This window comes from Chaetodon trifascialis, chromosome 12 (genome assembly GCF_039877785.1).
Source record: "Chaetodon trifascialis isolate fChaTrf1 chromosome 12, fChaTrf1.hap1, whole genome shotgun sequence".
Lineage (NCBI taxonomy): Eukaryota > Metazoa > Chordata > Actinopteri > Chaetodontiformes > Chaetodontidae > Chaetodon > Chaetodon trifascialis.
Window position 1 is genome coordinate 8015971 of NC_092067.1, and position 17362 is coordinate 8033332.

The following is a 17362-nucleotide window of genomic DNA, read 5'->3' on the forward strand; positions in this document are numbered from 1 at the left end:
GCTGCTGTCCATCTTTACAGTGCTGCCAGACAAACTCGCCTTTTAGCATCGTGCCATGAGCAGCAGCAATGAATGAGCTTTGCTGTTATGAAAATCAAAAGGTTTCTAACTTTAAACTGTGCGTCCAACTTTTCCCTATAAATTCTGTTTATTTTGGGGGGACACTGAGCACAGCAAAGTTTTGCAGTGGCAAAGTGAAATTTTCTCAAGGCACGCCAAATGTTTGTCTTGTCCTGCACCTGTTTGAAATTTTAGTGACGTACTGTATGTGAGAGGACAGGCAGTAGATGTTCTGGCAATACAGTGGCGCACTCCCATTTCAGTGTCAAATCTCCCAGGTTTGATGCTTGAGGCTTCTTGGATCACATCAGCAGCACATAGACCAGCACAAACTGCCACCGTCTTTGGTGGTGGCACCTCAACGTAGAGCTCTAAAAAATCCTTCAAATCACTTTGGACAGAAAAAAATATATAGTTTTACCTTTTTTTTAAACGTTATTTTTTTCAAGAAATGGCCCCAGTTCCTTTCACACTGCTTGATCTCATCCTATTTCTGCCTTGTTTAGGTGTTTTCACGTTAGCCTTTGTGAATCTGCCAGTGTGTGTACACGTGTGAACATGTGTCCAAACGCATGTGTGTGTGTTTCTGACTGTCTGCTGAGGTATTATGGATGGATCAGTGGATGCTGCAGTATTATCAGCAGATATGAGCCGAGCAGACCGCCTTGTTTGTTCAATATGTGGCTCCACCGCTTCAAATCAAATCTCCTGTAATTAGCTTTGTCATGTGTTCAAGTTCAGGGTGTTCTCAGTGGGCTGTGTGAGTGTGACTGTGTGTGTGTGTGTGTGTGTGTGTGTGTGTGTGTGTGTGTGTGTGTGTGTGTGTGTGTGTGTGTGTGTGTGGAAATGGAGAATAATCATATTCATGTGGTGCTCGTCTTGCTCCAGCTCAGACACAGTGTCACTCTGTGAGTGTGTGTGGATGTTATACCTGCACTTATATCACATCCGCATTATGAGTGATGGAACTTAGTGATGGCAAAGAGTTGTATGTTTTCAGAAAGCGAGCCTTCACAAAGAGCCGGAGACAACAAAGAGTTGCCTTTTAATGTTTCTGCTACACAGAGGATTTGAGCCAAGTCTGCAAATGTTGACCGCCAAACACCAGCTTGATAAATCTTCGATTTCCTTGCTCACAATGCAACATGAGACTGCTGTTTTTTTCAGATGCTCTCAGATGAAGAGCATTTTTAGCTCCCATTAGTGCGGATGAAAAGCCAAAATGGAGAGAGAAAAAGATGCAGTTTCAAATTTATCCACATTAGCCTGCACATGGCCTGAGAGAGAGAATGACAAGAGGAGGAAATCAGACAGCGAGGTCCAGTAATCTCCCTGGAGACTGATAGAGAGAAAAGGAGACAGATCCCACTTATTCCTCCTCATCTGACCCTTTCTTCACCCCCCCACGTCTCTCTTTCTCTTTCGTGTGTGTGTGTGTCTGCCTTTCAGTGCTGTGCTCACACACATATTCAGTGTCCACACACATCTCTGGCATGCAGTCACACATGGCCTACAGCATGCTGGGTACATGACAGACACACAATAGAAACTGTGCATGAAGACGCACACGTCCTGCCTGCACAGTTTCATTAGGAACTGTTTGTGTGTGTTTGGATGCAGTTGTTGCCAGCTGGTGTTGCTGGTTGCCAGATTTCTCGCCGCTGGCCGGGCTTGTTTACAGCTGTGACCAACACCAGTGCTGCCTCTGTGTTATTCTCCACCTCTGCTGGGCTTCATGGAGCTCAGTCAGAAGGACCAGGAGTGCATCTGGTGCATCTAGCATAACATGATCCACTTTCTGACATTGCCCTCCTCTTTTGTTCCTCTTTCTCGGTCCATTTTCTTGTCTTCGCCCAGATGAAGCCTAAAATTGGAATTTACTGGTCCTCAAGAGATAAACATCTCGGCAAGTCTATGAAAAAAATGGTGTAGGGTCACAGAGGGTCCTGCACACTCCTGGATTCTCATTAAGCACATTAACTGGTAGATCCAACTCCTTTCAGGTGGTGTTCATACAAGTTTAAAAACTGAGCACAAACATCTCTTGCAGTAAATGTTAGCAGTGGTGCAATTGCATGCTACACAGAGACAATTGGAAACTTGGACATGAACACATGCAGACTCAGTCCAGGTCCACAAATGAAAGTAAGACACGTCCATACAAATGAAAAATCTCTTAGCTTGGGTGACAAATTTGTGATTATACCAAAGCTATTTAGAGGAATAAAAGGCAATAAAATCAAAGAATCATAAAAGAATCAAACCCCAGCATCTTTCAAGTCACTGAGAACCTGCGATGGACATTACTTACATTAATCCATTAACAAAGAAAACAAATATAGATGGATGAGTGATGATAGTAATCATTAGTTACCAGTAAATGGTAATCATTAGTTCCATATCTGCACATTTTCATATATCCACCGTCAATATTCATTTCACAGTGTGCACACAGTTTCAATAGCAAAACTGTCCCTTCATGTTTGGGCTGTGCTACACTTACTCTTAAAGGTTCTGGCAGGACTTTTAGTCTTGTTTAATTTATAAAACATGAACTGATTACAGTGCTGTCTTCCAGCATCACCGTAGTTTACAGTGGTAAACTCGTCCACATTCGCAATGGAAGCTTCTTAGCAAAACCGCCACCTTTCACTGTCGGTGCAGCTTCCCTGTCAACCACAGTGCTGTAATGTGGTCTGTGTGAGCCGCTGAGGAGCCAGAGCAGTTTGGATCAAGTGCCTTGCTCAAGCTGACTTACTCATTCACATTAGACACACACACATTCTCCCTGATGTTTGGGGGATTTAGACTGAAGCTGTGTAATTTCACCTCACCCTCCACTCCCCACCCTCTTCTTTTTTTCTTTATCCATCCCCCCGCCCACTCTCCTTGGCCTTGATATCAAATAAAGATGAAGGTGTCGCTCTAATCGACATTGTTGCCAATGAATCATTTAACAGTGTTAGTCTAACATCCCAGATTCCAGGTCAGTGCGTCTCACTACACATCCCGCTGCCAGCAGGGTTTAGCCTGGTTCGGCCTGCCTGCCGCAGACTGGCATCGCTGTGTCTCTGCTGCTGCTGTTGCCAACCAGCAAACACTTGTTCTGCCCCAGCCATCCCTCAGGCCCTGAGCCCCGATGTGTGGAGACGCGTCCCCGCTGGACCGGAGGAGGGCTAAGGGGGGTGGGGGCGCATACATTTACCCTTTAGCTTGGTTAATGCTTTTGTACAAATGTGATCTCCAGTTTGACTTCACTCACTGGATGACTTACACTAGAATCTGTTCCTGTGACTCCAGTTTTTATTTTCATGGAATGTGTTGAACTTAATGTCTGTGTTTTTTTGAGTAATTGTCATTTTCTGTGTCTTTTGTGTTTTTTTTTTTCTCTTCTTCCATCCAAAGTTGTTGTTGTTGTTGCATTGTTATTTATTCAATTAAAATTTAATGATCTGATGAATTTGCTTTGAAGGTAAGAAGACAACACCTGTTTAAAGCTTTAGGTGTGTATACTGCTGTGCCTTGTACTTGTGTTATTACAACAAATGACCACAGTGACTGAAAAGACAGGAGTCTAATCTATGGATAGACATATTACATGCTCATATTCATGTAACTTTGCATACAACGTAAGAGGTCTGCTTGGTCCTAGTTTCCTAAGCTAAAGAATTTCCTGCATACACATAAATGTATTTTGTAAGTCCATATCCGCATAAGGTTCATTTGCATGCATAATTTAATGTATATAAACATTGCTTTGTTGTTAACAGACATATAAGGGACATTCACAAGACTGCAAGTTTGAATGAAAACACAACTTGTGCACAAACACCAACCTGAAGCAACCAGCTCATGAAATTAGGTTTTTATTAGAGCTTCATAAACTGGTCTCTTATTGCATCAGTGTGTGTGAAAGTTTCTGTTTGTGTGTCTGAGTGAGAGGGAAAAAAATGTGAGTCTTCATGTGGATACATTTACAAGTTTCAGAGCATGGTGATGCTTGCTAGTATGAGATTGTGGAATCTTTTTAACTGTTATAGATATAATTACTATGTACATTTGAGTCTGTAAATTTGTGTCCATGGCTCAGTGCGAGTCTCTCTCTCTCTCTCTGTGTGTGTGTGTGTGTGTGTGTGTGTGTGTGTGTGTGTGTGTGTTTGTAAGTGTGCTGCAGTGTAGCAGCCAGTAAAAGTAGGTCAGGAGAGAAGGGCTCCCTAGAAGACGATGTGAACTCGTCACCTTGAATCGCGTTACAGGCTGCTGAGGGAAGAGAGAGAGAGAGACAGATGAGAGGGAGAGGGGGAGGAGGAAGAAGAGAGACGAGAGAGAGAGAGAGAGAGAGAGAGAGAGAGACTGAGGAGGAGGTGCTGAGGAATGAAGAGGACAAACACAAGAAAAATGAATGGGAGGTGAAAAAGAAGTAAAAATAAGTCCTCCTGACTGTCACGTGTCCCCAGTGCTACTTTGGACATGCCATCATGTTCAATGATTCCTGCAATGCTACTTAAAAACCTTTAAAGTACAACTGCAAACTGTTATTCTTGAACATCTGAAAAACGTATTCAATGAAGCAACTTTTTTTTTTTTTTAATTTTTCATGTGTTGTTAAAACTGGATGAACATTCTTGAAAAGTATCCTGTGAAGTGTTTAGTTTACACTAAACACATGGTGTGTTTTCTTGATTCCTAATTAATGTGTTAACTGCATCTCCTTGCATATAAAATATTTGCAAACCTGTGTTTTTCATTTAATCATCTGTTGTTTACAGCCATGTTTTCTGGCCAGCAGTCTTCATACTGAATCAAATGACTCCATGAAATATGAAAGTATCACTTGCGGTGATAAATTCACTGAGGATTATCATCATTTGTGCAGTTTTTAACCTCTCATAGCTGGTTGTTTTGGTTCTCCAGCATTTAGACTGCATGGTTGAGTCTTATGGCTCTCAATAAAGTACTCAGATTTTAAGTCAGACAGCTGAATTTAAGCTAGTTTTAGTCTTTGGCACAACATATTAAATTATTTGTAATTTTACTTGATTTGGTGATTTTTGCAATTTTTTAGTTGAGAATTCTACTGTACGCACTGTTTTGTGTAATGATTATAGTAACATTTCATTCAACTGCCTAAACGTGATAGAGAGGAAAAAACAGTTCCCGACTATTTAGTATTACAGTTGACAGACAGAAACTTTCCATGACACCATTGACTCCCTTTCACCCTCTCCTTCAATCTTTTGCACTCCTGAGCACAACAAAGGATGTAAGATTGGACAGCAATAGCATGATCATAACTGACATCTTTAAAACCACTGATACACCATGACAGTGCTGAGGACACATGTACGAGGAGAACGAGGGTACAGATGGAGGGATGAAGGGAGGATGAGTGAGAAGATGAGGAGCTCATCTGATCTCAAACAAAACTCACTGAGGGATCTGTCTGAACTTTTCAAATGTCCCATGTAAATAGCATTTAACAGGAGCCACTCAGTCTCTGTGCACAGATGTCTTGTGTTTTTATTTTTTTATTTTGGCTACGAACATGGTAAATCAATTAGCATGAAGGTCACTGAGCAACGGACATGGGAGAGCTCAGACACTGTGGCTGTCCTTGGTGGACGGATTTAGGGGAAAAAACACTTTCAAGATCCTTTGTGTTTCAGCTGGAGACCAACAGAGCCATGCCACCTCATATATGACTGTGTGGAACAAATCTTGATAGGTCACATTAGAAATATGTTTAAGTGATGTATCCTTAACAACTGACCATCTTCTGTCCTCAGGATAAGGACATGAGCTGGTCATTGAGCTTTCACCTGAAGCATCAACAACTCCATAGTGATTCTAAAACAGGACGATATGAAATACACATACACACATTATAATTCTAAATATGGTAAAGCTAAAGAATAAAAATACATTACATTGACGGTTATCCCAAAAGTAAATGAACATGACTCAAAATGTTGCGTCAGTAGTACATTAGTAACAGCAGCTGGTATAATGGCAGGCTTGATTAGCAATAAACTTTGCAATAAAACAAAATTAACTAACAGCCAATCAACAATCACAGCTGTGATAGAACAGTACAGACAGAATTTGAGGAGCAGATAAAAGTTGCTGGTTAGGGATTGCTTTTGACAGATTGCAAATAAAATGATGAAGGTGATGTCTGTGAAACTGCTGTTTGTGTCAGTCGCAAAATAGGCTGCAATGTAATCCCTTCAGGTGTTTGCACGCTGCCAATGTATGTCCACGAAAAGGTGTTTGTTTTTGACGCTGAGGGGCTCAGATTTTTATTCTGTGTCTGAAGACGTTCTGGAAAGGACCCCAACAGAGTAAGAGTTTATGTTGTACCACAAACGACCACTATGTCATTATCGCCAAAGCCACCAGACTCCATTTACAGAAACAGTAATTTCATTATTGTGAAACACACTTCATTCAAACTTGACAGTAGCTAAATTCAAATCAGCAAAATCTTCTTGGTGCATCTCTCACTGTTTCAACCATCACCACCAACTCCGGTGTGGTCGAAATAAACCCTTAATTCACAGAGCAAGATGGGGAAAATACCAGGGGAGGAGCAAGAGAGAGGCAGACAACACATCTAATTTTGGAATTATTTTCACCTTACAGTGACCAAGCTGTCAGGTCAGGCAATGGAGGCTTATCTTCAGGTGGTGGTGCTATAAATAACCAACATATTAAGGTTTTGAACTCCTCCATATATGGTTCAAAGAACACCAAAACTGCTGTCCATCAATAAAATTTGTTGGCTGTGGTTCAGGGTTGGTAGTTCAATCCATGGCTCCTCTTTTCCATGTTTTAGTGTCCTTGAGCAAGACCTCATTTACTCCTGAAGGCTGGGCCAATCTTGCATAACAGCAACATGGCCGTCAGTGGGTGATTGTGTGTGTGTGGACGAATAGCACCAACATCATTAACTTGACTTTGACAATCTCAACATAAAATATTGTGACTAACATGTGACAACTTTACCGAAATGTCTCTTTATTTTCATTGGCATAGAGGAGACAAAATATTCCATTTTTTTTCCAGTGCAAGAGTTCCATGTTCTGTGCTACACACACCTCATCAGAGAGACACCACATCAGTTAAGAGAGTGTGTGTGTGTGTGTGTGTGTGTGTGTGTGTGTGTGTGTGTGTGTGTGTGTGTGTGTGTGTGTGTGTGTGTGTGTGTGTGTAGGTGTTGCAAGTGTCAGTTATACACCAGGGGATGCCGTGTGGCGGGGTGAACGCTGATGTCTGCACATTTATTTAAAGCAGCAGCAGGAGCTTCATGGATTTCTTTGACTAAGATAAGACACTTAGACTGACCTTATGTCAACTAAAACTTAAAATAAAAACTACCAAGGACATTACACAGGACTAAGATTAAACAAAAAAAAAAGAAGAAAAAGGAACACTGGTCCAATCAGAGGAAACAAGTGCACCAGGACAGGACACAACTAGTGTCTCCTGTTACCATGGAGATCAGTTTGTGTTGAGACTGTGCAGCTCAGACGTAGAAGTCATCACAGTTGTAAGGCTTCACTGAATGAAGCAACTCTGAACATGGAGGGTGAGCAGGAGGGCTTCTCCCTGCTGGGGTTTAGAAATCCTGGATTAGAGAGGCTGATGAGGAGAGAGCTAAACCCATTCAACCTGCTCAGTCGTGAAACATGATCAAGTCAAATTTAGTGAAGTTAGAGCAACAGAAAGCTGGGAATGAGGAGAGAAAGAAGACAGGAGGGATAGTTTAGATAGAAGGGAAGAGCGAATGCTTCCTGTGTAGTCACTGAGTATCGTTGAGTACACACTCCTGTCACAACACATCACAACTCCAAACACACAAGAGGCACAAACCTGAGCGGAAAGGCTTGGACAGGGGGAAATATTAGAGCATCACTTGTTTTCCACATTATGGACAATACATTTCCTAAATAACTAATTAACTAAATAATATCATAATGAGACATAAAGTTAACTTGTAAACAGTCAGCGTGTTGCGTCCAATACATTAACATGAACAATAGGCTTTGTGAATGCCAAAAATACATCCAGCACGTCGATGGAAACAAATCCAATTTCCATTTGTGGCATTTCAAAATTGGCTTGACATTTAGAGGAACTGTGTTAATTAAAACATTTTATTCTTAATAAATAAACTGAATTCAAAAGGGGCTAATGTCTTGTCTGTGGACAGGCTGGGCAACAAAATCCATCCAACCACCACATTTACTTCTTTAGTACATTGGGGCTGATGTGTTGCCCTTGTGGCAATTATGTACATGATTTACACCCAGATTTTGTTCACATAGAAGTAAATAAAGACAGCTATAATGCACATATTAAGACCTTACAGCATGTCTTTGTTGGCTGTCACGGTAAAGGTGGAAAAAACGTGGGTACATTAAGTAAGCAATAATAACATTTCACACGTCGCCAGAGATCACGAACAAGATGAAAACAAAAGATAAAACACAAACCATGGTAAATAAGACTTTTATGCATGCATGTATCCATCAGTGGAAACACAGAGATGAGCTCTTACGCTGCTTTGTCTCTCAGCCCTACATGCAATCATTATGTTGTGGCAAGCTGGAACAGAAAATGACAGTAATTCTGGTAATGAGAGTGAAATAGCAAGGATGGGAGACAGAGGCTTAGCTGTTTGAAAACTCAGCCTGCACAAACCTAATAATCAGGGTGAAAGAGGAAGGCAGGAAGTCAAGAAGGACAGGAAGACAAGATATGTCCAGCGCTGTTGAGAAGTTGTCAAACAAGATCTGAAATGATTTCTCTTTTCCTGACCAGGACGTTTCAGGTCTGGCTGCTCTGAGCAGACATGAAAGATGGTCAAACTGCTGTCAGGATGCTTTTATCAAGTCATGTGACAAGAATGAACAGATGAAGCAACCGAGGAGATCAAACAGGGGAAGCTGTTGGACACATATTCCACCTTAAATCTTACATTTTAATGTGAGTGTATACCGTGCAACCTGGATCCATCCCGTGTTATAACAAAAATCATTTTAATAGTGACAGCCGTGAGAATATTGACCATCATTTCCAAGCAGCAACAACAGATGTAGATTCATGTTGTTACACAGCTAGAAAACCTCTTTGTCACCAGGAACCTCGGTTTGCCTCTCATTCACTACAACATTCAGCATTAGTTGTTTCCTCTTAATGAGGCTGATCGGGGCCCAATCATTATAGACTAGTTTCAGGTGCATGAAGTTAACAAGACAGTCATGCAACAAGTCTTACAAATGAAACGGCAAAATGTTGCTGTAACTGCTCCTCAGAACGACACCCTGCTCTGTGATGTGATGCCTCTGTCAGTATATCGGCATTGTCCTTTATCTGTGCCTTCAAAAACTGTCACAGCTGAAAAATAAACTGAAAAACAGCTCAGTAGATAAGGTTTGTTTGGCTTCGGCACAAACACGACTTGGTTTGGTTCATGACAGACTCATGGTTTGGGTTTTAATAGGTACTTAGTTAAGATTAGAAATGCATTGTGGTTTCTCAGTGTCAGATTAAGTCAGGGTTAATGTGAACGTGTGTGAATGTCAACCTCCTTCCTCTGCAGACTTTATTGCTCTATAATAACATCACCTTGCTTCCTCCTTTGCTCCTGTTACAATGACTACGGAAACTAGAGGACTTTGTCACTTGACTGTAAACAGATGTTCATTTGGGACCATGGCTGAAACGACTGAGGCCGTCCTTCTTGAAAGGACAGTCTCCATTAACCACAGCGATGATGGGTCAAAGTTGATAGGAGCCATTTTTGGAAACAACCAACCTGTTTTTAAGCTTTGAGGACTTGTTGATGAAATAGGATTGTTACAGGATCTGATGAGTAAAACCTGGAAATCCCTGGAATCTGCAACACTGGGTGAAGCAAGAACATACAATAAACACCATAAATATACATTCCAGGTTTTACGCAGTGCAGCTTTCTAGTTAACTTGTTAGACCTGTGCTTTGATATAGGCTGCTGTGAGTGAGTGAATGAATGAATGAATGAATGAATGAATGAATGAATGAATGAATGAATGAATGAATGAATGAATGAATGGCCCTCATTGAAGTCAAAGACTAAAAGTCCATGTTTAGCACTCAAATACATCTGGAGAGTCCAAGGTTTTGCATCTGAGACCGAGCGTCTAACTCTTTTTTACTGTTGAGCGACTGTGACATTTGAATGGACACTAAAAACACCAGAAAGATGAGACGAGTTCTCCCATGTCAGCCTCTTCTGCTTCTTATCTAAGTAGTTCTTAAACAAATTGGGGAGTTGGCTGAAAAGCTTTGTTTAAACATCAATAACATTCAGGCAAAACTCCTCCATGCTTCAAACAATGGCTTGAAAAAGCAAAAAAAAAAAGCCTCGAAGGAACATGTTAATGTGCGGTTCGCTTGCAGAAAACATCCACACATCCAGGTTCCATGTGTCTGAGCACACCTTGGCGGACACAGTTCAGGAATTCAGAGCTCATTTTTTTGCCTCCGGTCCAGGAAGCACTGAAGAGTCATCTGAATGAAGAGGACAGATTCTGTTACTCCCCATTAACGATACTGTGTATGTGTGAGCACTAATTAGCCTCCATTACCTTGGATAAGAGCAGCAGAGAGAGGAGAGCATCAAATTTTAATGAGCCTCTTGTAGCCGCTCTGCATATTTGTTGTGTTTTAAGTGCTGTATCAAACTTCCTCTCTCGCTCACACACACACACACACACACACACACACACACACACACACACACACACACACACACACACACACACACACACACACACACACACACACACACACTACTAGTGCATTCAGATAAATAGGCAAGTTGGTCGATACAAGTGATCTTAGGTCAAGGGAAAACATCATGTCCACTTAAGAAGGCCTGCTTGTTTCTGGCTGAGAGCCACTTGTAAGATACATTTACTTATAGAAACACTCTCATTGAGTTTGGATGTGGTGTACATGCTGTCTGGGTGTTGTTAGGTTCAGTAGTGGAGGAAGGGTTCAGGTCCTTAAGTAGTGATACCACACTGTGAGAATAAAAAAACAGTCCTGGAGTCAAAGCCTTACTTCAGGTGTCTTACTTACTTACTTCAAGTATAGAATGTTCTTAAAGTGTGAAAAGTAAAAGTACATATTTTGCAGTAAAATGGGCATTTTACTACTATATATCATGTTTTTAGATTAATATTAATGCTGCATTAATGTGTATGTTGCATTTTGCTGTTGTATGTGTTTAACACTGCTCTAATTTTAACTATTTTATGTACTGGGGGGCAGATTAATCCGCAGCAATGCATCATATTCTATAAGATCATCATATGTTTGTAGGGTCGCTGTTCTGTGAGACCCACGTATCTCTTAAAAAGTCATCTTTTCATGAGCTCAGAATAAGAGTCAGCATTGTGATGATGCATTTTCCAGCTATTCTTGAAAAATGTTCAGCTGGTGTTTTTTTTTTTTTTTTTAACAGATTCTTTATCTTAAGAGGTAGGAGAATTTTCTCAACCCATGAAGGAACACTTCATCCTCCAGTTTATCACAAACATTCATACATGCTTTTTACTGGACAGGGAAGGGTATGAAAAATTCATACATAGTGGAGTAAAAAGTAGTAAAAAATATTTTCCTCTGAGATAGTAGTGGAGTGGAAGTACAAAGATCCATAAATGGATAGAATCAAGTAAAGTACAATTACCTTGATTTTGTACTTAGGTGCAGTACTTGAGCAATGTATTGTTTTGGAAATCTCCAGGGAAAAATAATTACTTATGTTTGTGGTAGTGACAGCACGCTGTATGAAAGTGTATCATTCAGGATCTTTTATCAACATTGGCCATAGCAGCAGATTCCTCTCACTGCTTCATCAGACTCAAGGGCCTGAACATTTCTCAGCACCTCTTGCTCTACGATGCACTCTGAGCAGAAAGATCTTTCTTTTTCAAAGATATAATAATCTTTCATGTTGTCAGGTTAGAGATTTTAGCAACAGTGGAAGTCAGACGAAATTGAATTCTTGTCCCTGTAACTTTAGCTGGGTACGATGGACTGAAACAGTCTTTCTTTGTTGTTCATACCTGCTGTGCAATGGATTAATACAAGCATCAATACACTTCTGTTTCAAGTTAAGTGCTGCTAATAAGATCTCATGCACATGCAATATCACCAGAAATCAATATCATGCTCATGTTCATTCACATGTGTGTATTGTGTACACTATGGTGGACCCTCATAAAGCTTAGCATAATTGTAACATTTTCCATATGAGGCGTCTGCTGTGTTGGACTCTGCAGTGTGTGATGAGTATCTGATAAACCTTCATACAGACCCACACACACTTCAGACAGACAGAGCGTCTGCCTCCTGGGCCACTAATGGACACAGAGAGCAGCAGAGATCAATACAAGCAGACACACACATACACACACACACACACACGCACGCACACACACACACACACGCACGCACGCACGCACACACACACACACACACACACACACACACACACTGCATAAGAGAGAGAGAGAGAGAGAGAGGAAGTGGTCTAACTGGAACCGATTAATGGACCTAGCTGGTGGCTTTAGTTTGTATTGCAAGTTGAGTCCTAAGTGATGGAGGAAAATGTGTGTGTGTGTGTGTGTGTGTGTGTGTGTGTGTGTGTGTGTGTGTGTGTGTGTGTGTGTGTGTGTGTGTGTGTGTGTGCGCATGCTGTAAAAGCACCCTACATATTTTCAGTCTTCTTATTCATGCAGGGTGTGTAGTCAAGATAAAAATGTGTCAAGATTAAAAAAAAAAAAACAAAAAGTAATTAAAGTTGGGATGTAAGCTCAATCCTTGGCGGCTCTGTGTTTTCAAGGTACTGCACCTTTCATGATGAACATGGAAGGCATCAAGAGAGAGTTTAACAAGGCTGATGCTGTTTAAACTAATCTGTCGTAGCATGGAGCGATGGATTTCAGTGACAGACAGGGACTGTATCTTACATCCAGTCTAAAACTCTGAGAGAGAGGCTGCTGAACCGTCATTCCTAACGTAAAGTCTTCTGGCCACGTGCTTGGAGCTCGTGTTGGTGGGAGATGGCAGCAAGGGAGGGTGCATAGCTGCCCTTGCTTTTCAGATAAAATCTGCTTTGCCTGGTCGCAAACACTGAATGGACTGTAAATGGGTGGAGGCCCCATTGTTGTGAGTCACTTTTCAAAGGTAGTGTGTGCACAGAACATTATCAGGAGAGCTGTGGCGATAAAAAATAAGTCAGAAAGATCATGAAAATAACACAAGAGATCGAGAGACGATAGAACACGCAGTTTGGATTTTTCCCAGAAGGTTTGTGCAGCAATGTGAGCAAATCGTGGAGTAATGAGTGCTGTCAGGTCACAAATGGGGCTATGTTTAGCCTAGCTTACCACCAAGACTGGAAGAAAGAAAAACACTATACTAACTACCAGCCTATCTCTGGTTAAAGATCTGAAACTTTTAATTTGAAACTGTGCAACTTTATTTACAAAATGTCACTGCTGCAGTGTGGCTGATCTGATTTTAGGAGCCTGTCATAAAAAAGACACTGAGATGATCTATATTTACACACATTTACAGTATATTTGCATTCTGTTGAGGGGTTTTTGACTGGACTTTTGAAAATATGTTGTTGTCTGTATGTTGTAACTATAGCACCTCCTGTAGTACTAAGAATAACAAACTGTGGCCTTACTTTAAGATTTCCTCCTCGGTACACTCTGCATGGACGTTGTTATTCCTGACTGTAATTCTTTAAACAGAATCAGTATATGACAGAAACTCTTCCTCCTTTCAGTGAAACAGGCATGCTTCACATATGGTGTTTTTCAGTCACTTGGCATTACTGCTGAACTTTCAGACACCTAAAACTTATTTTGGACATGCAATCCATCTGTGAAAAAAAGAGAAACTCCCAGATTACATTTTTAATGGCTTGCTAACTCCCTAATTTAATTTGTTTGGCGAGGAGACAGAAGCTTGTAGGAGGCAATGACACGTACAGTTCAGCAGGAGTTTTTGACCACTCCACTATTTTCTGAGGGGACATTAATTATCTTCATATGCCAGTGTCCCCTCCTGTTTGTCTTATCTATTACTATCAGTGAAATGGATGAAAGTCATTACACTGAATGATGAGTTTGTGTTCGCCTGGTTTACACAGGAGTTCAATTACACCGTATAGATCTACTTTCAGCTAATGTTTTCTGAAGACAAACAAACCTCCAACTTAATGAGCAGCTCGCTAGAACAAATTTGGACAAAATTGAATTAGACCTCGTGCTGATGCTGCCCATGCTGAGCGTTCTGCAGACTCGGCCATTTGTCAGTGCCACAGAAGTGATGATGTTAACGTGACTTAAAAACAAATCTTGCTGTGTAACGAGCTCAGGACCTGGTTATGAAATGCACGATGTAATTACGAGTCATTTTAAGTCTCATAGCAGTTATTGTTAGCTATTATCAGCCACACAAAGCAGCAGCCACTTCACTGATGGACTGGAGACTGCTTCCATTTGTCACTGTCTCTCTCTCTCTCCATCTCTCTCTCTCTCTCTCTCTCACACACACACACACACACACACACACACACACACACACACACACACACACACAAAGGAAAAAGCATACTAACACAGACACATAGGAGCATACTGTAGATACACACAACTGAGTCAAACACACAGCATTTTTTATTTTACGGTGCACAAGAACAACAGCTCATGCTTTTGTGATGTTACATTTTGGGTAAAAACTAACATGCTAAACTAAGATGGCAAACATTATACCTGCTACATATCAGTATGTTAAGATTGTCACTGTGCGGATGTTATCATGTTGCACTGTTAGCATTTAGCTCAAAGCCCTGCTGTGCCTGCACTCCTCATAGAGCTTCTAGAGCTGTAAACTCTTGCTTTATTCCTCTTGTTTCAGCAGTATTTAGATATGTCAGTGTGTCACTATGATCCACCCACAAGTTTCGGACTCTGTTTTTGTGTTGGTGCAGGGCGCACTGGGGGCAAACTGGTATTTTCCTGGAGCACAAAGTGGTTATGCTTATGCAGCTGTGTATTGCAATCCTCATGCCAAGGTCTGCTGCCCATGTGCTCAGAGCAGGGTGACAGCTCAGCACACTTAATCCATAACATCTTGGTCACTATTTGGTGGAGGCACGCCCATATAAATGCATCTAAAATCACACAAAGATTACTGAGTGATTCTTACTAGCTCCATAATCCATGACTGCTAGTAGCCTATACTGAAGCACAAATCTGCTCCATCTACAGCTTCTAATTAATAATTAGGTTGTACACATGGCAGATCCACGAGTTAAATTTTTGCAGCCTGCACCATTGGATCTTCAGTATGTCAGAAAATTGAATTCAACCATGTATCCATGTGCACCAGGTGAGCCTGGCCTTGAAAATACAAAAAAAAAACCTCACACTCATTTGGAATGTGGAACATGCTGGATAGGGTGCGCCACAGGGTTCAAGAAAATAGATGTCGTCAGCATCGTTATTCTGGTCTCTATCTGATAACACTACATGAATCAAAGCATTGTTGCTACGGTTACCAGCAGTTTAATACATGTCCACCTTTGTTCAGCTATTCACATAGGTCTGGTCATTGACTGTCAATGGCATTCAACCAATCAGAGATCTGTAGGCAGGATCCACAATGGTGACATGATCATCCTACACAGGTGACTGATTACCTTCCTTTTTGTTATGGTGTGTATGATTATGATTTGGTTATGTTTGTGTAGTTGTCTGTGTGTATTTTTCTCTCTGTGTGTCTGCAGTGGAGGTGTGGCCTGGCGGTGCTGCGAGGCCCACCTGAGGCTCACTCCACTGATTCTCCCTGTATTTAGGCAGCGTGGTGGCATCATCTTGCTGCTAGATTGTCCAAGCGTCTCGCGTAGACTTTCCAGCCTTTTTGTCCTTGTGCTCATAGCTTCCTTGCAAATCTTGTCTCTAGTTGTTTCACAGTCGCCTGGGTGCGTACCTCGTTTTGGTTTCCCATTTCTTAGTCCCATATTGTGGTTTCCTCAGTTTGTTGGTTTATAGAGTTTATCTGTTCGCCACAGTGTAGTAGAAATTTAGGTTTAGGGCTAAACTTGTGTTTTCTTGTACATCAGGTTTTTTGGTTTGTAATTAGTGGTTAATTTTGATTGTAATAAACCGTTTGTGTTAAATGGCTCCCTTTGTTTCTCGTGCTGTTTTTCTGCCTCTTGGGTCCAATCAAAAAATACTTTGATTTACAAAAGTAACGCTTTTAAAATAGCCTGAATAATGAAGTGAAACAAAATGGTAATCATGATCTATGATAGGCTCTCTAATGGTCTGTTATCAGTCCGGCACTCATAGTCGTGCTTCCTGTTGTATTTCCCATGGCCATGTCATAACGTGTTACTGTATATAATTTATGCTCTCCTTCACACTCCATGGACAACTGCAGTGACACAAACACGAAACTGACTAAATCTGAAAATGCCATCCGCTCATGAATCCAACAAAAGGAAAACAGGTGAACCTCTTCATCTTATTTCAGTCAGGAAATATGGCAGTGGGGCGAGACCTCCTCTCAGTATTAACCTGTGCTGTGTTTTAAGTACAGCCAAGCTCACAATTAGTTTCTGCTGTCGGACCACCAGGTGAGCAGATAACAGTGAAACCTGCCAACTCTTGCGTCTGTATGTCACATCACTGCCTCTGGTCTTCTGGTCCTCTGTGTCCTCTCTGTCCTCTGTGTTCTCTCAGCCATGATTTCCTTCATTAACATAACGGTGCATTCAGTACAGAACACAGGTAAACATCATTTGTTTCCTGCAGATCTAAAGATGGGCTTGCCTCTTCTTCTGTTTGACATCACAAAGCATACACACAAAGAGAGAGCCCCACAAACATTTGTACCTGCATCCATGGATACTGTTGGCTAGGTAACAGGGAAAATGCTTTATTACATTACTGTATTGTACATTACAGATGAGAGACACACAAACCCTGAAAATGAACTGAGGTAATAGCTTTTAAGCTGAGCTACACAACAAAAGCATCTGTCTAAGGTTGTTTAGCCTTACATTCAGTATCCAAGACTCATTTTTGTCTAAACAAGAATTAAATTCTGCCAGTTTATACGCTCATGTCATTTCAGTGTCTGAAGATGTTTTTTAACCAAAAAAAGAGAGAGACCATTTTCAGGGTGATCTCTCCATCACTCTGTGGACTTCCTCCTTTGTGTTTGTGTG